The sequence below is a fragment of the Pleurodeles waltl genome, chromosome 6, assembly GCF_031143425.1.
Source record: "Pleurodeles waltl isolate 20211129_DDA chromosome 6, aPleWal1.hap1.20221129, whole genome shotgun sequence".
Taxonomy (NCBI): Eukaryota; Metazoa; Chordata; class Amphibia; order Caudata; family Salamandridae; genus Pleurodeles; species Pleurodeles waltl.
The window spans coordinates 1311876666-1311902051 of NC_090445.1; positions in this window are offsets into that span (position 1 = coordinate 1311876666).

Genomic DNA, 25386 nt, shown 5'->3' on the forward strand with positions numbered 1-25386 from the left:
TTATTCATTCCTAACTATGCACAACGTATCAAGCCACTTTAAGGCTTAATACATCCAGATTTTTTTAGCAAACACTGGACATTTGAACACACACGCATCCTTAGGAAATTACAACAGGACATGCTAGAAGCCAAACACTTACAGGTGACAACTTATGTCACCTTTAGCGAGGGCGACACGGTGCCCATAGCATATAAATCCCATTTATACTCTAATGCAGAACAACGTTTTGCACCTACAGAAAAAGTTCTGATGGCAGTTCAAATGGCCACTTGCCCAAGGGAAACACATCATTGTCATTATCCCGGTGGCAGCCTTAGAGGCTGTCTCTAAAGCAAGCGTTCGTAACGCTAAAGCACTACATCCACATTGGATTCAGTGGGCTACCTCCCTGACCGCCAATGATGTTGACTACATCTTTGATCAAAAACTTCAGACCCAAAAATATCTCCAATATGAACAGGAGTACCTCACTCCTCTAGATATATTACCACTTGACAGATACAATACTGTCATTTATACCGATGGTTCAGCACAACCATCTGTAGGTACCAAACATCAATATTCAGCCGCTTGCGCAGCCGTGAGTGGAGTGATGAAGGATGGAGTTTTCCACCATCATAATACCTACATGCAGACCCTAGGGGACTGAACAGCTCAGCTGGCTGAACTTTAAACCCTTCTTCTAGTGCTAAAACATACAGAGCCAGGATTGCCGACTGTGATAGTCTGTGACTCCTACTACTGCGTCCAGTACTACAATGATTACCTCAATCATTGGAAGCTGAACGGGTTTAAAGATTCCAAAAGTAACACCATAAAACACAAAACTTTGTGGGGGAGGGTGGCTGATCTTAAGGATGAGCTACAGTGTGTCCATTTAGTACATACATTCGGCCACCAATGTAGTGGAGTACACGTTATCGGTAACACTTTGGCTGATGAAGCAGCCAAATCCGAAGTAGCTACGGCTTCTGCGGCTGCAGTGACTCGTTCTCTGGCGAGATTGGATAATGAAATACTGACTGCCGTGAAGGCTTCGACTGAAGGTAGGTCTCTCCCAAAAGCATACCCTTTAAAATATTCTTACCACATCAGGGCACAGAATGTTGCTTACACAGCAATTCCTGGGGTTGGAGATAGAGCGATCCCCAACGAAGATCAGAGACTAGGGTGGTCATTACAACATTGGCAGTAAAAGCCGCTTACCGCAGTGCAGAAGACCGCCAACACACCGCCGGGGCTGTGGAAATCCGCCACAGCTATTATGACCCACATCCCGAAATCCGACAAAATTCAGACACCCACACAAGTCCACCACACCAAAGGTCAGTGATAAACTGGCGAAAACAAAACCTCCACTGTCCCGCCAACAGAAATATGCCCATGCTATCACGACCCACAAATCCACGCGGCGGTCTTTCAACCGCGGTATTCCATTGGCGGTACACACCGCAGCGCTAAAAATACACACACATCTCCAAAACACCTCCACATTGGACAAATCGAAATTCACACACCTGAGACACATACACACACCACTCCCACACACTCAATACTATATAAAACACACACCCACATCACCCACAAACCCCTACGACAACAACTGAGAATGAAGCACAGAGAGAGACACCACCATCCACAAACTAGCAGCCACAGACACTCAACACCATCACCCACACTACTTCCACGCACAAAACACCACACACCACTACATATCACCACACTTATCACCACATACACCACCCCACACATCACCTACACCACCCCATGGCATGGCAAAGACACCCAGGTTCTCGGAGGAGGAGCTCAGGGTCATGGTGGAGGAAATAGTACGGGTAGAGCCACAGCTATTTGGCTCACAGGTGCAGCACACCTCCATGGCTAGGAAGATGGAGCTATGGAGAAGAATAGTCGACAGGGTCAACGCAGTGGGACAGCACCCAAGAAATCGGGATGATAACAGGAAGAGGTGGAACGACCTACGGGGGAAGGTGCATTCCGTGGTCTCCAGACACAACATCGCGGTACCGCGGACTGGCGGCGGACCCCCACCTCCTCCCCCACAACTAACAACATGGGAGGAGCAGGTCTTGACAATAATGCATCCTGAGGACCTCGCAGGAGTTGGTGAAGGAATGGACTCTGGTAAGTCAAATCTTAAATATCATATCCCCCACCCTACCTGCATGCTATCACAGACCCCCACCCCATCACTCCAATTCCTCAAAAATGTACCAATATCACAAACCACCCATCCCAACACCAAGCCCTGCATGCAAAAACAAAGCATGGACACCCATCACTAAAGCATGCCCACTGCAGATACCCATAACACCCCCCTCAACTATCATCACACAAGCCCACACACAGGAATGCCAGCACTGGGGTACACGGTCACCCGCCCATTGCACACCACGAAACACACAGATGCAATAATCATGCCTTTCCACCCCTGCAGGATCACTACCCAACGTCACCAGACAGGAGGGTCCGGACATCTCCACCCCTCCCACAGAAGAGGCCCACAGTGATGACAGCAGCTCTGTCCAACTGGACCTAGATGACCAGCCCGGACCATCATGGGCCTCGGGACAGTCGGTTCCCCTCACACAGGCACAGCCCACCACAGACCTTCCACCCTCTGGTAACACCAGCACAGCACCCATCCAGCGGGCCCATACCTCCGTCCCCAGGGCACGTCAATCAGCTGTGTGTCCACCACTACAGGGAACCCAGGATAACCCACCACCCCAACAACAACAGGGACCTGGGGGCAGTGGTAGTGGGCACACGGTCCAGGGGACGGAGGCACAGGAACACAGGGGAACTGGGAGGGCTGCCGTGCGACAGGGGGCGGACAGGCCTAGGGAACCCACTCTCCACGAGGCCCTCTCCTCCATCATGGGAGCTGTTGGAAAATGGGTTATTGGTAAGGGCAGGTAGGTACCTACACCTAGCAACAAGCCACTAACCTCCAATTAGGTACAGTTAGGTCTCAGTAAATTAATCCCAGCTCAACCCTTGGTAGCTTGGCAACGAGCGTCAAGGCTTAACTTAGGAGACAAAGTGTAAAGCATTCAAATATCACAAAACAGTAATTAAATAAAACACAGGAAACAGTTTAAAAATCCAAAACCAATTAATAAAAATAGTTTATATTTTTATCTTTAAAATGACACAAAAACGAATAAAATCGGTTCAGGGGAACCGGAGATATGAATTTTTAAAGTATTATTATTTTCTAGCGCTTAGAAACAAAAAGCGCCAATCGGGTCATCTGGTTGCACCAGGACCGGGGCAAAGTCAAAGTTTCAGGCCGACCGCGATGGAGCCCTGCTCGGCTACAAGTTGCGGGAGGCCTTGGTTAAAAAGTTACCTTCTGACTTAGTCTCTTTTTTGAAGTTTTTCTTCACCGGGACGAACCACGAAGTCAGGCCGGGTCGCGGTTGAGGCAAGCCGGCTAGAATTTCCGCGGCGGGTCGGTCCCTCTCTGGAGCTTTTTTCCAAAAATTCTCAAATCTTTTCCAAACTTCTGGGGCTTCACCCAGATGTTCTTTTAAGGTTCTTTTGGGGTCCACAGCTCACCCCAAGGGTCCAGAAGTTCTGTGATGGTCCTTGGGGGGTGCGGACTTCAACTCCCAGAATGCACCTGGCGCAAACTCCTTTTTGGCCACTAGGCAGTGTTCAGCTGGTCGCATTTTTTCAGGAGTTGGTGCAGGGGACTCTGGTTTAGCAATTTTTCACCTGTAGCAAACAGGGAGTCCCTCCTTGAACCAGTTGAAGCCAGGCAAAGTCCTTCTTGTGGTGAAGCCCAAGTGTGCAGCTGGTGTAGTCCTTCTGAGTGCAGGTTCCAGGTGCAGGCAAGGGGTCCAGCAGGGCAGTCCTTCTTCTCCTTAAGTTCCTTTCTTGTTGAAATCTGGTAGGGATCTGAGGTGTGGGTGCAGGTCTGCCAGTTTTATCCTTGCTCCTGGGTGAAAAGCAGGGGGGTCCTGGTTCTCCAATCAGGGACAGGGTCGTCCCCCTGTGATGACCACTTCCTGGGAAGTGTGGCAAAAATCCATCCCAGAAGGTAACAGTCTCTAAAAATCCAACATGGATGAATCTGATTTTTGGAGGTTACATCTGGCTGAGCCCACCCACTGGTGTGGCTAAAAATCATAAACACACCCCTCTCCTGCCCTCTCCTAATCTAATCAAGGGGGCACCTAATTGTCTGGGGTTGCAGGATGTGGGGGTGTTGCTGGGTGCTGCAAATGTCCTTCTCTGCCTTTGAAGACCAGTTTGGCAGCCCTCCCCCTTCCTGCCTCACCATCTGCTGAGGGGAGATTCTCTCCCCCAAGCACATTCCTTTGTGTGAAGCCTGGCCACTTCACACCTCATCAAGGCAGCCTGACAGAAGCTGCTGCAGGCTGGCCAATCAGAGCACAGCAGCAAAAACAATGCAGAGCTGAAATTGGCAACATTTTAGGTAAAGTCTAAACTTTTTACCTGAACTAGTTATAATAAATCCAACAACTGGAAGTTGTAGGATTTATTACAACAATTAATTTGATACCAAATTCTTGGTATGCAACATTTAAGGAGACTTTAAAATTTAAAATAAAGTCTGCCCATTCTAGCCTATGAAGGCCATTTACTTCAATGAGGGAAAAACGAATTTGGCTGTTTTTACCTCACCAGGGCTTATAAATCTATTTTTATAAAGTCCCTGCTTATAGTTACATGGCACCCAGCCCTAGGGGCACATAGGGCACACCTTAGGGGTGACTTATATGTAAAAATAAGGTAGTTTAAGACTTTGGAAGTACCTTTAATTCCAAAGTCGAATTTGCATATAACTTTAATTTAAAAGCAGCCAGCAAGGCAGGCTTGCTTTTAAAATGACACTGGGCACCTCAGCAATGCACCTAGGTGTGCACCACCTATGCTGTGGTCCCTAAACCTACATGCCCTACCATATACTAGGGACTTATAGGTAGGTTAACTTAGCCAATTATAATTAGCCTAATTTGCATATCCATTTTACACAGAGCACAGGCCCTGGGACTGGTTAGCAGTACCCAGGGCACCATCAAAGTCAGGAAAACACCAGCATAAAGTGGAAAATGGGGGCAAAACGTTAGGGGGCCTCTGCAATCAGCCCTGTTTTCCCACAGGAGCATACCACCACTCCCAGGAGACAATGGCAACGGTCCTGGCCAAGTTTCAGGAGACCCAGCGCCTGCAGGAGGAACAGTATATGGGCTTCAGGGAGGAACTCAGAACCATCAGCACCGCCCTGGGCACCATCGTAGGGGTGCTGAAGGAGATACTCAACACCAGGAGGGACACTGTGGCACTCCAAGGGGCCCCTGACACTAGCCAGGACGATGAACTGCCCACCACCTCAGCCGGCACTAGTGGACAGGAGGCACCACCACAATACCACCACACCAGCAGCCCATCCCCTGCAGACGTAGAACCACCCCGCAAGCGGTCCCTGAGAACCAGGAACAAGACAGAGCACGATGCCAAGACCCCCGCCAAGAAATAAGACCACCCTGATTGTCATCCTACTGTCCCACTTTGTAACCCTGTACAAATTGGAACTGCTCCAGCTCCACTTCCTATGCCCATATGGGCAATGCACCTGTGAGACTCATAGACAGGACTCTGCCATGGACAGTCCTCCACCATCACCCCTCACCATTTTACAACCCCCCTCCAATATGTAGCACTTAAATAAACACCCTTGAAGCACAAAACAACCTGGAGTCAGTCTGTGATTTAGAAAATGTATTATCGCAATGACAGTCACAAAATGCGTTCACAAATGTAATGTCAACATACCTATGTCACACATCTCAAGTCCATGAGGAATCTAAGCAGATGCCACACGTTGGAAACCACACCTGTGAAACTGTAATTGAAATGTACAACTCAGTTACCATATACTGGTTGAAATCGACAGACAGGATAGAGGTAGAAGTGTGAAAGTACTTGTAGTAGGCAGGAATGTATTCTCACCTGTGTGTCACTGGAAATATTGCTGGATAACTGAGTCCCTGTTGTCAATGTCTTCTTCCTCTGCTTCCTCCTCATCACTGTCCACAGGCTCCACAGCTGCCACAATACCGTCATCTGGACCATCCTCCTGCAGAAAAGGCACCTGGCGTCGCAAAGCCAAATTGTGAAGCATACAGCAGGCCACGATGATCTGGCACACCTTCCTTGGTGAGTAGAATAGGGAACCCCCTGTCATATGGAGGCACCTGAACCTGGCCTTCAGGAGGCCGAAGGTGCGTTCTATCACCCTCCTACTCTGCCCATGGGCCTCATTGTAGCGTTCCTCTGCCCTGGTCCTGGAATTCCTTACTGGGGTCAGTAGCCATGACAGGTTGGGGTAACCAGCGTCCCCTAATAGCCACATCCGGTGCCTCTGGAGTTGACCCATCACATAAGGGATGCTGCTATTCCGCAGGTTGTAGGCGTCATGCACTGAGCCAGGGAACATAGCATTTACCTGGGAGATGTACTGGTCTGCCAAACATACCATCCGTACATTCATGGAATGATAACTCTTCTGGTTCCTGTACACCTGTTCACTCCTGTGGGGGGGGGACCAAAGCTACATGGGTCCCATCAATGGCACCTATGATGTTAGGGATATGTCCAAGGGCATAGAAGTCACCTTTCACTGTAGGCAAATCCTCCACCTGAGGGAAAACGATGTAGCTCTGCATGTGTTTCAGAAGGCAGACAACACTCTGGACAACACGTTGGAAAACATAGGCTGGGACATCCCTGATGCCATGGCCACTGTTGTTTGAAATGACCCACTTGCAAGGAAATGGAGCACTGATAGCACCTGCACTTGAGGGGGGATTCCTGTGGGATGGCGAATTCTTGACATCAGGTCAGGCTCCAACTGGGTACACAGTTCCTGGATTGTGGCACGGTCAAACCTGTAGTTGATGTTTAAATGTCGCTCCTCCATTGTCAACAGATCCACCAGCGGTCGGTACACCGGAGGATTCCCCCATCTCCTCACATGTCCCAGCGGACGGTGCCTAGGAAGGACAACAGCGACCACAGGGTCAAACAACTCAGAGGTATGTTCCCACAGTCTACACAGAACACGAAACATAATCCAAAAAGTTGCCTGTATGTGTGTTGAGTCTAGGCCTAGGTATGTGTGACGCAGTTGAAAATGAAGCCATGTGGGCCTCTGAAATGGCGGCTGCCTGACTTCTAAAGTGGGACAATGGGATGTGAGGTAACTGCGCTGGCGTTGTACACCGTCGCGGTAGGCGGTCGAAGAACGCAGCGCAATGCTGCATTGGTTAACATTGGACCCTATGGGTCCCAGGAGCCAATGACGATGTGCGCCGGTGGTGATGGTACGCACCTGCCGCGGACGTCACCGCCGCGGACGTGACCACCATTTTCTATCTGTTCAATCACTCGATACCTGATCTTCGACAGGAGAGGACCTGCACTGCAAGTGCTGCTGTGACCTCAGTCTGGAAGAGACAATGGCTCGTGCATCTGGGGAAAGGGCCCCTGCCTTCACTGCACAGGAGTTGGAGAAGCTCGTGGACGGTGTCCTCCCACAGTACACGCTACTCTACGGTCCTCCAGACCAACAGGTAAGAACACAGGGAGCACATTGTATGGGCTATGCCTGAGTGGAGAGGGCTGGTTGTAAGAATGAAGGGGCCACGGTTCTGCGTGCATGATGGACTGTGAATGCAAGTGCTACATGGCACGGGTAGGGATATGGGCCACTCACTTCGACGGTGCAGTTGCTAATGACTTCTCTTCTTCCCCTGTACATTTCATTAAGGTCAGCGCCCACCAGAAGAAGGATATTTGACGTGCCATTGCCAAGGATGTCTGGACCCTGGGTGTCCACCACAGATGGAGCACCCACTACCGTAAAAGATGGGAGGACATTCGCCGCTGGAGCAAGAAGACAGCGGAGGCTCTGCTGGGGATGGCCTCCCAACGTAGGAGGGGTGCCCGTCGCACCATGACCCCCCTGATGTTCCCGATCCTGGCGGTGGCCTACCCGGAGTTGGATGGGCGCTTGAGGGCATCACAGCAGACACAAGGGGGTGAGTACAACATCATTCTGCGGACTTTGCGCGCAGTGAAGGTGTCTGGGTGGGGGAGGAGGGCTGTGGGTTCCCCTAGGCCAGGGCGAGTTCCGTAGGCTAGGCCCCTCCATAATGCAGGCCATGTGGCAATCCACCCCCGTCTGTAGAGTGCCAAGTACAGGTATACATGCCCCTGTGTCATCTATGTGTGCAGATGTCGACCATAGCCATGTAGGCCATATCCCAGGAACTGCATCTGTAGAGCCCAACAGCGCGGCGTAGTGCAGGGGGCTGCTGTGTCTGTATTGTCCGCCAACGGTAGCGGTAAGCCATGCACTCAACCTGTCTTTCTTCTGTCGTCCCCCCCCTTTTTGTGGTCTCCCTGTTCTTGTGTGCATCAGCATCATCAGGCGGAGGTACAGTGGCACCGGAGCACGAGGGAGCTGCATCCCACATGGCCATGGAGGGCCACACCACGGACTCAGACTACACCAGTGGGACGGAGGGCGAGGGGGGCTTCACGGCGGGGACAGGATCAGCAACCAGCGACACAGACTCGTCCTCCAATGGGAGCTCTCTTGTGGTGGCGGCAAAATCTGTGCCCCCCACTTCTACAGGTACAGCTGCCACCCCCCCTACCAGCACCGCCCTCCCAGCAGCCCCTCAGCCTTCGCCCCGTGCCTGCTCACCCAGGAGGGTGGGCATCACCTTCGCCCCAGGCACCTCAGCCCCTGCCCCTGTCACCTCTGCTGCCCTCAGTGAGGAGGCCATTGACCTCCTCAGGTCACTCACTGTTGGGCAGTCTACCATTTTGAATGCCATCCAGGGTGTAGAAAGGGAATTGCAACACACTAATGCATTCCTGGAGGGCATTCATTCTGGTCAGGCTGCCCTTCATCGAACCCTGCAAACTCTGGCCTCAGCACTAATGGCAGCCATTGTCCCTGTGTCTAGCCTCCACCCCTCCAACTTCCTCCACCCAGACCCAATCCCCTGTACCCCTGCCTATCCCAAGCACACCATCAGACCAGCATGCACACACCTCACCACACAAGGGAAGCTCAGGCAAACATAAGCACCACACATCCCAAAGGCACTCACGCAGGCATCACACACATACAGACACACCAACATCCACTGCTTCCCCTGTGTCCCCCTCGTCGTCGTCTCCCTCCTCCCTCCCAGTCTCGTCTACACTCTCACCTGTATGCACTACCACTACAGCCACTAGGTCCCGCACCAGCACACCCACCACCGCACCCCGCTCACGTACACTCACCACCCCCACTACCATTCACACGTCCCCTGTGTCCTCTCCCAGTGTGTCTGTGACGTCCCTTCCCAAAGTACACAAACGCAGGCACACACCCACCCAACATACATCCACCTCACGACAGCCTCCAGCGCATGCACCTGCACCCAAAGCCACAAAAGTTTCACCTTCTACAACCACCTCCTCTTCCTCCACTCCCAGACCCCCTCCAGCTACCCATCCCAGTGTTCCTAAGAAACTTTTCCTGACCAAGCTTGACCTCTTCACCCCCCCCTCCAATTCATAGGTCCCGTACTAGCACGTCAGTCAAAAAATCTCCGGGACCAGTGGGGCCTGTTGTTAGAGGTATGTGGAGTGCACCGGGCACCAGGGCAGCCAGTGTGACACGGAGCCACAGAACAGCCAGTCCCCCCCTGTGAAGCACCAGAAGTTGGACAGTGCCCGGCAGGAGTGGGGGAAGACTCCAGCCAGCAAAGCCGCTCACAAGGGTCCCGGGGGGATTGTCCACTCAGCTGTGACTCCTCCCAAGGTGGGGAAGGGGCAGAAGAAATCGCCAAAGTCTGGGAGGAGCAGCATGGCGGAGAAGACTGCCATCATCCCCGCTGCCCAGGAGGCCACCGCCAGCCCAATCGTCACTGGCCAGGAGGCCACCACCAGAGTCAGTGCCCAGGAGGGCAGCCCGATCGTCACTGGCCAGGAGGCCACCACCAGAGTCAGTGCCCAGGAGTGCCCAGGAGGGCAGCCCAAACGTCAGTGGCCAGGAGGACACCGACAGAGTCAGTGCCCAGGAGGGCAGCCCAATCGTCAGTGGCCAGGAGGCCACCGCCAGCCACAGCCCAGCTGCCCAGGAGGGCCCCGGAAGCCCCAGCCCAGCTGCCCAATGAAGGACCACCAGCCCCAGCCCAGCTGGGCAATGAAGGACCGCCATGGCAAGCACCGCCGAACAGGGCAAGCACTGCTGAACAGGGTAAAGACCGCCATGGCAAGCACCGCTGAAGAGGGCAAGCACCGCTGAACAGGGCAAGGACCGCCAAGTCAAGTACCGCTAGCCCATGAGCGGCAGGGGCAGTGACGCAACTGGGACCGTCACGGGGAGAGTGATGCACTCTGGGCACCAGTCCCCCTCCAGAACCAGTGGAGACATGCATCCACTCAGTCTGTCCTGCACAGGATGAAGCACTCTGGGCACCAGTCCCCCTCCAGAACCAGTGGAGAGATCCATCCACTCAGTCTGTCCTGCACAGGATGAAGCACTCTGGGCACCAGTCCCCCTCCAGAACCAGTGGAGACATGCATCCACTCAGTCTGTCCTGCACAGGATGAAGCACTCTGGGCACCAGTCCCCCTCCAGAACCAGTGGAGAGATCCATCCACTCAGTCTGTCCTGCACAGGATGAAGCACTCTGGGCACCAGTCCCCCTCCCGAACCAGTGGAGACATGCATCCACTCAGTCTGTCCTGCACAGGATGAAGCACTCTGGGCACCAGTCCCCCTCTAGAACCAGTGGAGACATGCATCCAGTCAGTCTGTCCTGCACAGGATGATGGACTCTGGGCACCAGTCCCCTTCCAGAACCAGTGGAGACATGCATCCACTCAGTCTGTCCTGCACAGGATGAAGCACTCTGGGCTCCAGTCCCCCTCCAGAACCAGTGGAGAGATCCATCCACTCAGTCTGTCCTGCACAGGATGAAGCACTCTGGGCACCAGTCCCCCTCCAGAACCAGTGGAGAGATCCATCCACTCAGTCTGTCCTGCACAGGATGAAGCACTCTGGGCACCAGTCCCCCTCCAGATCCAGTGGAGACATGCATCCACTCAGTCTGTCCTGCACAGGATGAAGCACTCTGGGCACCAGTCCCCCTCCAGAACCAGTGGAGACATGCATCCACTCAGTCTGTCCTGCACAAGATGAAGCACTCTGGGCACCAGTCCCCCTCCAGAACCAGTGGAGAAAGGCATCCACTCAGTCTGTCCTGCACAGGATGAAGCACTCTGGGCACCAGTCCCCCTCCAGAACCAGTGGAGAAAGGCACCCACTCAGTCTGTCCTGCACAGGATGAAGCACTCTGGGCACCAGTCCCCCTCCAGAACCAGTGGAGACTGTTCTCCACTTGAGAGACTGTGGCTTTGCACTCCCCAGGATACATCAATGGTCATGGAGCCCCCTCGTGGATCTGGCGTGCTACACTCATCCGGCTGAGATGCCCCCCTTCCCTTCCCCCCTGAGGTGCCTGTTGTATTTGTATCTGATTCCCCAGCAGTGTTCTCTCCGTTTCTGGTCAGGTATCTTGTGTGGGCCTCGCCCATGTATTTTGGGCCCAGTGGTCCACGGACAATGACTTGTGCATTACCTGCACTACTATTCGTGGTGTATATTTTGTTTTATGTGTATATATATATATATATATAAATATATATATATATATGTATATATTGGTTACTGTATTTTGATATATTACAATGGTTCCACTCATTTCCTTTGGTTTTTGCATTCTTCCGGGGGGGTTGGGGGTTGTTACTGTAATGTTTGGATATGCAATGGTGTGTGTATTGTAGTGGGTGAAGGTGGAGGTGGGGGTGGGGGTGTTGCGTGTGTGTGTCCCTGTCTTTTGCCTCCCCCTCCCCTATGTCGTAGGTGCAGTACTCACCGTTGTCTTCGCCACTGGCGTTGATGATCGTCGTACAGGAGCAGGAAGACTAGTGCAGGAAGTATATGGAGTTCCGGCTCCATGGTGTCGTCGTTCCTCGTGGAGTGTGTAGAGGTGAGCGTTTTCCCTTTGAAATGGCTGTTTCTGCCGTGTTTTTATCCGCGGTGAATCCGCCCCGGAAAAGGTGGCGGATTGGTAGGTTGTGATACTGTGGGCAGTACATTGTCTTCCGCCTGTCTGTTGGTGGTGACCACTGCGCTGTTTGTTTGTACCGCCGTGGCGGTCGGAGTGTTAAAGTGGCTGTCTTTGTTGGCGGTATCTGCCACGGTCATAATTCCCATTTTTTACCGCCGGCCTGTTTGCGGTCTTACCGCCGCTTTAACACCATCCGCCAGGGTTGTAATGACCCCCTAGGTCTAATAAAAGCAGCGAAGAAGGGTGTCAATTCTGCACATGCTGGTATTTCGGCCACGGTAACACTCTCACAGAAACGCTTCTGGTGGCCAGGTCTATACAAACAGACAAAACGATACGTCCTTTGTTGTGACATTTGCAAGCAAATAAAGGGCTCTAACATCAAACTCCCACTGCAGACATCCCTCTTAGTGTCCAGCAGGCCATTACAATGTGTGTACCTTGACCATTGCGGTCCACTTCAACCTGATGGTGCATACAAATACATCTTAGTTTCTGTTTATTCTTGTTCTGGATTCCTGTGGGTATGGCCTCAGCGATCAGCTGACGCTCGAACTGTTATAAAAGACTTGCTGATCTTTATCGGTACATATGCAGTTGTGGCAGTCCATTAGGACTAGAGCCCTGGATTTGCCTCTAAGGCATTCAGGGACACCATGGGGATGGTGGGTGTTGATCTCTGTTACTCCTCACCATACCATCCAGAGGGAAATTCGGTTGTGGAGAAGTGGAACTGTGATCTAAAGCAGTCCTTAACAGTCAGGGTATTAGGTTATGGCCGCAGTTGGCTTCATCACCTATATGGGGTAAAGAGAGCACTGAACAATCTGCCAAGACTGTCCCTAGGGGGAAGCACTCCTTATGAGGTTCTCTTTGGGATACCTATGTATGTCCCAGATCTTCATGGCCCTGGTTTGGTGGCAGCAGAGACACCTTTTAACATAAATGAACATCTCACTGTCTTACAGGAGCTTCAGCAATTTTGTGATGATAACTCATCCGCCAGTGCTGCCACCTTAGGAATAAGGGATATACCAACAACTTCCACTGGCTGGATTCCTAAAGTCAGGGATCTGGTACGTGAGAAGATTGCTGTGAAAAAGTAATTCAGTCCATCCTACAGAGCACTAGTCCCAGTCTTGGGAGCACAAGGTACCAGAACTGTCATCTTACCACCACTGCCTGGTTCCAAAACAAACAGATTCATTTCCGTGGATGATGTCAAAGATCACCATGTGGCCGATCTTGCACAGTAGACCTAGAGGTCCCTTGGGTAGTTCCCAATTCCCTCTCACTACCCGACAGGACATACCTCTTCAAAGTAGACTCAACAACGCTACTTCAGACTACAGTACAATGTCCAACGATGTTTCAAACACCTCCTTGACCAAGGGGAGGGCAGAAAATTAGCTCTTGCTGATTCCGGTTACCTCATCAATGACAGCACCTGTCCAAGATTTGGCTGTTTTTTACACCAACACTACACAGACTGATGACACTGTCTACCATGAGCCCCCACGTGAAGTGGAACAATCTACCAGTAATGCACCTGCTCCCATTCAGAGACTGCCTCTGGTTATTTCATTGACATTGATGACTTTTCTTCAGACTCATCCACTCCAGCAATTGAAAATTTATCAAAGACACGTAAGCTGTACCTATGGCTGAAAAATAACTTTTTAATTCACCCGTGAAATTATTTATGGTTCTGTTTGACATTTTTTGCATTGTTTCTATGGAATGGGTTTGTGACTATTTTCTTTTTACTTATGAATGGTCATTACCTTCCTGAACGCTCCTCAGTTGAGCTTGTGGATGAAGTCTTAACTCCACACCATTCCTCACATAAGGTCGGAAGAGACTTGTCCCTTGTGAACATTTCAGCTGTGCCAATTCATGATGGTATTGTGTGGGAAAACATTCCATTTGATATATATGGGCCTACTGAGGTCATTCAAATTCCATATGTGTTCAAGATTTCTATGGCAGATATCATTACACCTGGTGTTGTATCTGATGATTGGGATGTCCAGATAGTTGATTCTATGTTAACCTAAATGAAGGACTATTCAGTGTTTGAAAGTGATGTTGTATATAGACATACAATGAATTATGGGGAAATGTTGTGTTATAATATCTGGGGACATTACTACCTGCACTGTGCTACTAGACAAAGACCTGTACTTAACGTCACACAGTGGGAATACTGTTCTACACCACCATTGGGGAGCCCGAAACACTATTTAGACAAGTTCACTTATTTCACTGGCATGACACAAACAAATCAGCGTCACATTATTTCAAGTTGCCTCCTTCGAAAATTAGGAACATTTTTCTAACTGATACAAAGCTGATTAATTCAGAGTCCTTTGTTTCCTATCTTACACTTGAAGGTTACTAATACTGGAAAAACACTATTGACTTAAAAAGTGTATGGAGAACACAATATTGGCAAATACAGGGTAGTGAAACCTTATTTTGAGCATGCCTGATTCCTGTCCAAATGATCGTTTAAATGACACCGTTCAACTGACAGTCTGTCTGGGATTAGCAAAAGTAAAAGAAATGAACACGCCCAGTATCCCCACGCCTGCAAAGTTTAATGATTGGCAATTCTTCCTGAATTTCACTGCGGAAGAGCTAGATGCAAAGTTTCAGGCTGTTACTTATAATTCTTCACTTTCCAGTCCCTGCGTGTGGTTAATTTGGCAAATGGACACCAATGGATGTCAGGCAAATTTTTTGAATTCCTCAGGGGGTTTCAAGATTGATTAGCCGGCCAGACCCTCGCTTTATCTTGGGTAAACACACAGGTATAGTTACAACATATAGGCCCTCATTACAACATTGGCGGGCGGCAACCGCCGCCCGCCAAGCTGTAACCGTTGTGCGGCCGCCAATACAGCTGCACTCCCGCCGTGCCCATTCCGACATCCCCGCTGGGCCGGTGGGCGGAAACAGAGCTTCCGCCCGCCGGCCCAGCGGGGATGTGGGCCGCAACATGCTTTGCAGACAGTGAAAAGCAGTGTGGGGCTGTGCCAGAGTGCCCCAGGGGCCCTGCGACTCCCCTTCCCGCCTGCCTTTCCATGGTGGTTCATACCACCATGGAAAGGCTGGCGTGAAGGGGACTCGTAATCCCCTGGGCAGCACTGCAAGCAGCGCTGCCCTGGCGGATTACAACCACCGGGACCACTGTGGCGGAAAACCGCTGGTCCTGGCGGTGCGACCGTGGCACTTCCGCCACAGTCATAATCCCTGAGTTTGTACCGCCAGCCTATTGGCGGTACAACCTCCAAAACAGCCCTGGCGGCCTTTGACCACCAGGTTTGTAATGAGGCCCAAAGTGTGGGAAAACTGTGCCAACAATGGGTACAGTCTAATACAAGAGCCGCAGTTAAGAAACATCTTAACACTCTTTCTGAAGATGTAGACTTGCAGGAATTTTTTTCTTGGTCATAGAAAACCACGCTCAAAAAGATTCACATATGCTATGTACAACGAGATCTGGAAGCTCTCTCAGATCGAAGCTGCTGCACGCTTAAGGCAGATAGATAGAGAAAACTTAGAAAAGGCTTTAGCTGTTGTCGATAACAGTATGAACACTTTGTCCAACAGAATTTATTCACTGACAAACATAGTGTCATCTGCGATAGATATCATTAAGAAAGGCATGCCCTGTCGTTCCATCATGCAGTTAGGTTGGACTCTAGAGACATTGAAAAATGGCCGTATTAAATGGAAATATATTAACGGTAGTGAATTGTTCACTGGTTTTAATTTATCCAAAGAACAGCAGACAATGGCTAAAAGGGAAGCGAGTTTCACCATGCTCCATGCAGAGAAATTAGAAAAGCTGCCTTTCACAGTTGCAGAGTGTCTTTCAACAGTATGGCTCTTACATGGCATCATTAATCTGCCTATTTCCACTTTTCGCTTTTTGAAGCATCTTGCCGTGGGCAAGTCGAGCAACTGGGCGATAGCTATATTAAAGAAGAGTGGGGTTTCCCTTTGATTACACATGTCTGAAAAGCGAAAGAGAGGTATTTTTTAGTGGAAACGAATGTGAGACTACTGTTAGTCATTCAATGATTTGCAAGCAGGTGTCCCTTCGCGGCCTTTGCAATGCGGGGGTCACGAACTTGGCCTGTTTTCTGAAGGGTACTCCCGTCCCTCTGATTCGACCTGCATTTCATGTACTTTCGAATGGAAGTTGGGGGTGCTCGAGTACAGTCAGGATTGTCCATTTCTTTAAGACTGTTGGGTCTGGATTCATGTCCATCTTCCAGACTGTCTTCGGAGTCATCCCATCGGCCATCCTTTCACTCTTTTCAAGAGTGTTTGGGGGCTTTCCAATTATTTTGACATTAATTGGTGGGATAATGCTTCTATTTCTTCTGATTCGCAGTGGTTGTGTCTTTTCAGCTACACAAAGTAATGCAGCCTCTGCCACCAGCTGAACTGTGCCGTGATTGCATGGTTCAGATCTTCGATGCTTCCTTGCTAGTGGAATTGTAGCATTTGCCAACAGTGTGTCTTGCTGTTACCCCAGTGCCTCCTGTGGACCAAGAACTGCTGATGTCACTGATGAGGGTTCACTCACAGTCGTGCCCCTTGAGACTAAGGCTGATTCGCTTGGCCTCCTATTAGCCTTCCTGCTCACCGATTTGGCTCGTTACACCATGGAGGATGACTCTACTGCAGGTGAACCTGCACAAGAGACTTCTATGCACTCCTGCTCCGTAGACCCATCTGCCTATCCCGTGATCGATATAACATCTGACGATGTGGGCAGCCTAATCCCAGGAAGGCAGAACAAAGCATTTCCTTTGGGACAGGGGTGTTACACACTCTCCCTTTGGAAATAGGTGTTACAGGCAAGGGACGGGTATCCTCCTAGAGCCTCTGGAAATGCTTTGAAGGGCACAGATGGTGCCCTCCTTACATAATCCAGTCTACACCGGTTCAAGGACCCCCAGTCCCTGCTCTGGTGTGAAACTGGACAAAGGAAAGGGTAGTGACCACTCCTCTGTCCATCACCACCATAGGGGTGGTGCCCAGAGCTCCTCCAGAGTGTCCCAGACCTCTGCCATCTTTTTTCCAGAGGTGTGAGAGCACTTTGCAGGCCTCTGAGTGGGCAGTGCCAGCAGGTGACGTCAGAGACCCAACCTGATAGGTGCTTACCTGACTAGGTGGCCAATCCTCCTCTGAGGGCTATTTTGGGTCTCCCCAGTGGGCTTTTCCTCTGATAACGACTTGCAAGAATTCACCAGAGTTCCTCTGCACCTCTCTCTTTGACTTCTGCCAAGGATCGACTGCTGACTGCTCCAGGACGCCTGCAAAACTGTAACAAAGTATCAAGAAGACTACTAACGAAATGGTAGCGCCTAATCCTGTCGGCCTTCTCGACTGTTTCCTGGTGGTGCATGCTTTGGGGGCTGCCTGCCTTCATCCTGCACTGGAAGCCATGAAGAAATTTCCAGTGGGTCGACAGAACTTTCCCCTTGCTTCAGCAGACACCAAACTTCAGCATCAACGGAACTCTGGGACCCCTCTTATCCTGACGAGCATTGCCCCTGTAACACAGGTGGTGGACCCAAGTGACCAAGACTGTCCAGTGGTCCAACTGTCCAAATTTTGAGGACGTAAGTCCTTGCCTTTCCTCTCCAGACAGTAATCCTGTGCACCGCCTGAACTGCAGCTACAAGGGCTTCTGTGCACATTTCCATGAAATCGTTCATGCACAGCCAAGCCTAGGTCCCCAGCACTCTGTCCTGTGATGCTCATCTCCCTCAGTTGATCTCCAGTGTTGTGTGACCCACTTTTCCAGTGTTGAGATGACTGCCGTGTTCAGTCTTCTTGAACCCGTGTTCAAGGACTTCTGAGGATGCTACCATCTTGTGCGTGGGCTCTCTATGTTGCTAAGGGCCCCCTCTGTCTCTTCTTCCAAGTGGCAACATCTTGGTCCTTCCATGGCCCAGGCAGCATCCTTTTTCTTCTACTGCAACTCTTGCAGCTAGCAAGGCTTGTTTGCAGTATTTTGCCAAGGAAACAACTCTGCATCCTCCACCACTCTGTGGGACATCTTTTGCTTAAAGGAGAACTTCCTACCTCCTTTCGTTGTTGCAGAATCTTCAGCTTATTCCATCCGGAGGCAGCCCTTTTGCACCTTCATCTGGGGTTTAGTGGGCTCCTGCCCCCACCCCCCTCCCAGACACATTCGCAACTCTTGGACTTGGTCCCCTTCCTTTGCAGGTCTTCAGGTCCAGGAATCCGTCTTCAGTGCTTTGCAGTCTGTTGTGGTCTTTGCAAAATCCCTTATCACAACTTTAGTGTGTTTCTGGGGAAATAATAGTACTTTACTCCTACTTTCCAGGGTCTTGGGGTGGGTTATCTTGGACACCCTTAGTGTTTTCTTACACTCCCAGTGACCCTCTACACACTACACTAGCCTAGGGGTCCATTCGTGGTTCGCATTCCACTTTCTTAGTATATGGTTTGGGTTGCCCCTAGGCCTATTTCATCCTGTTGTATTCTACAGTGTTTGTACTACTTTCTGACTGTTTTACTTACCTGATTTTGGTTTGTGTGTATATTTTAAGTATTTTACTGACCTCCTAAGGGAGTATATCCTCTGAGATATCTTTGGCACATTGTCACTAAAATAAAGTACCTTTATTTTTAGTAACCCTGAGTATTGTCTTTCTTATGACATAGTACCTATATGATATAAGTGATATAGTAGGAGCTTTGCATGTCTCCTAGTTCAGCCTTGGCTGCTCTGCTATAGCTACCTCTATCAGCCTAAGATGCTACAACACTACTACTCTACTAATAAGGGATAACTGGACCTGGCACAAGGTGTAAGTACCATTGGTACCCAATATAAGCCAGGCCAGCCTCCTACATTGGTGGTGGAGCGTTGGGATATGTACTTGTAACTGCTTTAACACTTTGTCATTGGTGCCTTTCACATGAAAACCATATTATAAATACTTAGAAATATACACAACTAACCTTAACAGTCTTACTTTCTTTCTAAAAACTTTCTAAAACGTTTCAGAAAACTTTGAAAATGTTTTTTCTCTTTTCTTTAAAAGTTTTCTAAACTTTTTCTCCCTTCCCTAACCTCTTTCTTTCCACTATGTCTGTGGTAGATGGCACTCCCAAAGTTGTGAAGACAACTTATGAGAATCTAAACTTTAAAAGTTTGAGGGGTCTCTGTATAGAAAGGAGTTTAGGGATTGCTAAGAACCCTACCAAAGATCTCCTTCTTAGCCTTCTCCTTGAAAGTGTCCAGAATCAGACTGGCCAAACCCAGGATCAGGAGGTAGAGGAAGGGGGTACTCAGGTAGAATCAGGGGAGGGCCCTGAGGATTCTGGGGAGGGTACTTCCAAAGACCTTTCAGTTATCAGACCACCTAGTGAAGCTGGTAGTGGGAGGGAGTCACACATCAGTAGGGACAACACCATAGAAAGGGAACTCAGAAAGCTGAGGTTGGAAGAGGCCAGACTGAAACTAAGACAGCAGCAGTTGGCCTTAGACAGGGAATCTATAGATGTAGAGAGGGAAAGACAGAAGGTGGGGTTAGTTCCCCATGGTGGCAGCAGCAGCTCCTGTTAGAGAAACGGATTCAAGAAACCTGCACAAGATTGTCCCCCCTTACAAGGAGGGGGATGACATAAACAAGTGGTTTTCTGAACTTGAGATGCCCTGTATGGTACAGTGGGTCCCTCAAAGGCAGAGGGCTACTATAGAGTGGCTATCTTTCACTGGCAAAGGTAGGGACAGACTCCTTACTGTCAGGGAGCGTGATGCCAACAACTACAATATTTTGAAAGATGCACTCTTATATGGATTTGGCTTAACCACTGAACAATACAGGATAAAGTTCAGAGATACTAGAATAGAGTCCTCTCAAGACTGGACAGACTTTGTAGACTGTTCAGTGAAGGCCTTGGAGGGATGGTTACATGGCAGTATGGTGACTGACTAGGTAAGCCTATATAATCTTATTTTGAGAGAGCATATTTTGAATAATTGTGTGTCTGACTTGCTGCATCAGTACTTAGTAGACTCAGATCTGACCCCACCCCAAGAATTGGGAAAGAAGGCAGACAAATGGATCAGAACAAGAGTGAGAAGAAAAGCTCATACAGTTGGTGACAAGGATGGCAAGAAGAAGGATGGTAAGTCTTCAGACAAGGCTAGGGACAAAGACAAAAAGAGTTCACAGTCTTCACCAGGCCCACCAAAATCCTCTGGGGGAGGTGGGTCCAAATCCTCTTCACACAATCAAAAGAAGCCATGGTGTTATTTATGTAAAAGTAAAGGCCAATGGGCAAGTGATTCCAGTTGTCCAAAGAAAATCACCAAGGCTCCCACTACCACAACCCCAACTGCGTCCTCTAGTGCCCCCTAATAATAGCAGTGGTGGTGGGAAGAACACTACAAATAGCCAATCAAAGGGTCTAGCTGGGCTCACCATTGGTAATGTACTCGGGGTTGGTCTTGTTAGGGAGACCACAGAGGCTGTTTTAGTCTCTGATGGTGGTATTGATTTTGACACCTTGGTTGCTTGTCCCCTTAATACTGGTAAGTACAAGCAACTACCCCTAATAAATGATGTTGAAGTTGAGGCCTACAGGGACACAGGAGCCAATATCACCATGGTGATAGAGAAACTGGTTGCCCCTGAACAACACCTACTTGGTCAGCAGTACCAAGTGACTGATGCTCATAACAACACTCTTAGCCACCACATGGCTGTTGTGAATCTCAACTGGGGGGGATAATGGTCCAAAGAAAGTTGTGGTAGCCACTGATTTACCTGTAGAATGTCTGCTAGGCAATGATTTGGAGACTTCAGCTTGGGCTGAAGTGGAGTTGGAGGCCCATGCAGCAATGCTGGGCATTCCTGGGCATATCTTTTCTCTGACCAGGGATCATGCCAAGAAGCAAAGAGGACAGGGAAACGTGGATCCTGGAATAGTGGACCAAGTACATCCCAAAAACTAGGGGTAAGAAGGGCAAACCCTTGTCCACTGCCCCTCCCTCCACAGATGATTCCCCTTTTGAGGAACAGGAATTATTTCCCTGTGCAGAACCTACACCAGAGGATTTGGAAGCTGATACAGCTGAGCTTTTGGGTGCAGGGGGGCCTGCTAGGGAAGAGCTGAGTGTTGCACAGCAAACGTTTCCCACATTGGAGGGCCTCAGACAGCAAGCTGGTCATCCCTCTTCAGTACATGGAAGTCCTCCTAACTCTTGCTCATGACATTCCCTTGGCTGGGCATTTAGGCCAGAGTAAAACATGGGACAGACTAGTTCCACATTTTTCACTGGCACCATATGTCAGAAGACACAAAGGAGTTTTGTTGCTCCTGTGTTACCTGCCAAGCCAGTGGCAAGACTGGTGGCACCCCAAAGGCCCCCTTAATCCCACTGCCAGTGATTGGGGTGCCCTTTGAAAGGGTAGGGGTTGACATGGTTGGCCCCATTGGCTCTCCAACAGCTTCTGGCAATAGATTAATCCTTGTGGTGTTGGACATGCCACAAGGTATCCAGAAGCTATCTCCTTAAGGACCACTACAGCACCTGCAGTGGCAAAAGCTCTCCTGGGAATCTTTTCCAGGGTGAGTTTCCCTAAGGAAGTTGTATCAGACAGAGGTAGTAGCTTCATGTCTGCAAACCTCAAGGCAATGTGGAAGGAGTGTGGTGTTACCCACAAGTTCACCACCCCTTATCATCCACAAACAAATGGATTGTTTGAGAGGTTTAGTAAAACTCTCAAAGGCATGATCATGGGCGTCTCTAAAAAACTCAGAAGGAGATGGGATGTCCTCTTGCCATGCCTCCTTTTCGCCTACAGGGAGGTACCCCAAAAAGGAGTGGGCTCCAGCCCCTTTGAACTACTATTTGGTCACCCTGTTAGGGGTCCACTTGCTCTTGTTAAGGAGGGTTGGTAACAACCTTTAAAACCTCCAAAGCAAAGCATTGTGGACTGTGCTTGGCCTAAGATCTACAATGGCAGAGTACATGAGAAAGGCCACTAAAAACCTTCAGGCCAGCCAAGAGCTCCAAAAGCAAAGGCATGACCAGAAGGCTGTCCTGACAGAGAACCACCCTGGACAGAAGGAATGGATATTGGAGCCTGTGGCTGTAGGAGACTGGCCTGGCTTATAGTGGGTACCAATGGTACTTTCACCTTGTGCCAGGTCCAGTTATCCCTTATTAGTAGAGTAGTAGTGTTCTAGCAGCTTATGCTGATAGAGGTAGCTATAGCAGAGCAGCCAAGGCTGAACTAGGAGACATGCAAAGCTCCTACTATACCACTTATATCATATAGGTACTATGTCATAAGAAAGACAATACTCAGGGTTTCTAAAAATAAGGTACTTTATTTTAGTGACAAAGTGCCAAAAATATCTCAGAGGATATACTCCCTTAGAAGGTAAGAAAAATACACAAAATATACACACAGACCAAAATCAGGTAAGTAAAACAGTCAGAAAGTAGTACAAACACTGTAGACTACAATAGGATGAAATAGGCCTAGGGGCAACACAAACCATATACTAAGAAAGTAGAATGCAAACCATGAATGGACTCCTAGGCTAGTGTAGTGTGTAGAGGGTTGCTGGGAGTGTAAGAAAACACTTAGGGTGTCCAAGATAACCCACCCCAAGACCCTGGACAGTAGGAGTAAAGTAATACTATTTCCCCAGAAACACACTAAAGTCGTGATAGAGGATTTTGCAAAGACCACAACAGACTGAAAAGCACTGAAGACAGATTCCTGAACCTGAAGACCTGCAAAGGAAGGGGACCAAGACCAAGAGTCACAAAAGTGTCCGGGGAGCAGGAGCCCAGTAAACCACAGATGAAGGTACAAAATAGCTGCTTCCCAATGGAAGAAGCTGACGATTCTGCAACAATTAAAGTTGCTAGGAATTTCTCCTTTGTGCAGAGGATGTCCCACGGCGTTCTGGAGGATGCAGAGTTGTTTCCTTGGCAAGACACCATAAACAAACCTGGCTAGCTGCAAGAGTCATAGTTAAAGAAAAAGGGTGCTGTCCAGGCCCAGGATGGACCAGGATGTCGCCACTTGGGAGAGGAGACAGAGGGGACCCTCAATAATGTAGAGAGCCCATGCACAAGTAGGAAGCACCCACATAAGTCCTTGAACATGGGTTCAAGAAGACTGAACACAGCAGTTGTCTCAACACTGGAAAAAGAGGTCCCACAACACCAGAGATCAACTCACGGAGCTGAGCATCGCAGGACAGAATGCTGGGAACATAGGCCAGGCTGCACATGCAGGATTTCTTGGAAATGTGCACAGAAGCCCTTGCAGCTGCAGTTCATGCAGTGCACAGGATTACTGACTGGAGAGGGGAGGCAAGGACTTGCCACCTCCAAATTTGGACAGTTGGACCACTGGAAAGCCTGGGTCACTTGGGCCTACCACCTGTGATTCCAGGGGCCATGGTTGTCTGGATGAGAGAGGTCACAGAGTGCCGGTGACGCTGAAGTTTGGTGCCTGCTGAAGCAGGGGGAAGATTCCGTTGACCCACAGGAGATTTCTTTGTGGCTTCCAGTGCAGGGTGAAGGCAGGCAGCCCTTAAGAGCATGCACCACCAGGAAACATCCCAGAAAGCTGGCAGGATTAGGCTCTACAATGTTGCTAGTAGTCTTCTTGCTACTTTGTTACAGTTTTGCAGGCATCCTTGATCAGTCAGAGGTCGATCCTTGGCAGAAGTCAAAGAGAGAGGTGCAGAGGACCTCTGGTGAATTCTTGCAAGTCGTTATCTGAGTAAAAGCCCACTGGAGAGACCCTAAATAGCCCTCAGAGGAGGATTGGCCACCTAGTCAGGTAAGCACCTATCCGGAGGGGTCTCTGACGTCACCTGCTGGCACAGGCCAGTCAGAGGCCTCCAGAGTGCCCTCACACCTCTGGAAACATGATGGCAGAGGTCTGGGACACACTGGAGGAGCTCTGGGCACCACCCCTGGGGTGGTGATGGACAGGGGAGTGGTCACTTCCCTTTCCTTTGTCCAGTTTCATGCCAGAGCAGGGACTGGGGGTTCCCTAAACTGGTGTAGACTGGCGTATGCAAGGAGGGCACCATTTGTGCCCTTCAAAGCCTTTCCAGAGGCTGGGAGAGGCTACCACTCCCCAGCCTTTAACACCTATTTCCAAAGAGAGAGGGTGTAACACCCTGCTTTCAGAGGAACTGCTTTGCTCTGCCTTCCTGGGACTGGGCTGCCCAGACCCCCGGAGGGCAGAACCCTGTCTATGGGGTGGCAGCAGCAGTAGCTGCAGAGAAAACCCCAGAGAGCTGGTTTAACAGTACCCGGGGTCCATAGTGGAGCCCCGGGGATGCATGGAATTGGCTCCCCAATACCACATTTGGCTTAAGGGGACAATTCCATGATCTTAGACATGTTACATGGCCATATTCGGAGTTACCATTGTGAAGCTACATATAGGTATTGACCTATATGTAGTGCACGCGTGTAATGGTGTCCCCGCACTCACAAAGTCTGGGGATATGACCCTGAACTATATGGGGGAACTTTGCTAGTACAAAGGTGCTCTCACACTTTGCACCTAACCTTCAGCAAGTGAAGGTTAGACATATAGGTGACTCATAACTTACTTAAGTGCATAGAAAAAGGCTGTAGAATAGCATGTGCGTTATTTCACTCATTCTGCAGTGGCAATCCTGTGTAAAGGTTTGTCGGAGCTCCCTGTGGGTGGCAAAAGAAATGCTGCAGCCCATTGGGATCTCCTGGAACCCCAACACCCTTGGTACCTAGGTACCATATACTAGGGAATTATAAGGGTATTCCAGTGTGCCAACTGAAATTAGTAAAAGTGGTCACTAGCCTATAGTGACAAATTTAAAGGCAGAGAAAGCATAAGCACTGAGGTTTTGGTTAGCAGAGCCTCAGTGACACAGCTAGTCACTACACATATATACACATTCAGGCCACAAACTATGAGCACGGGGGTCCTGGCTAGCAGGATCCTAGTGAGACAGGCAAAAACAAACTAACATACATGTAAAAATGGGGGTAAGATGCCAGGCAAGATGGTACTTTCCTACACAACCCCCCCCCCCCCAAACAAGGGACATTAAAGCTAACCTTGCCCAGATGAGTCTTCATTGTCTAAGTGGAAAT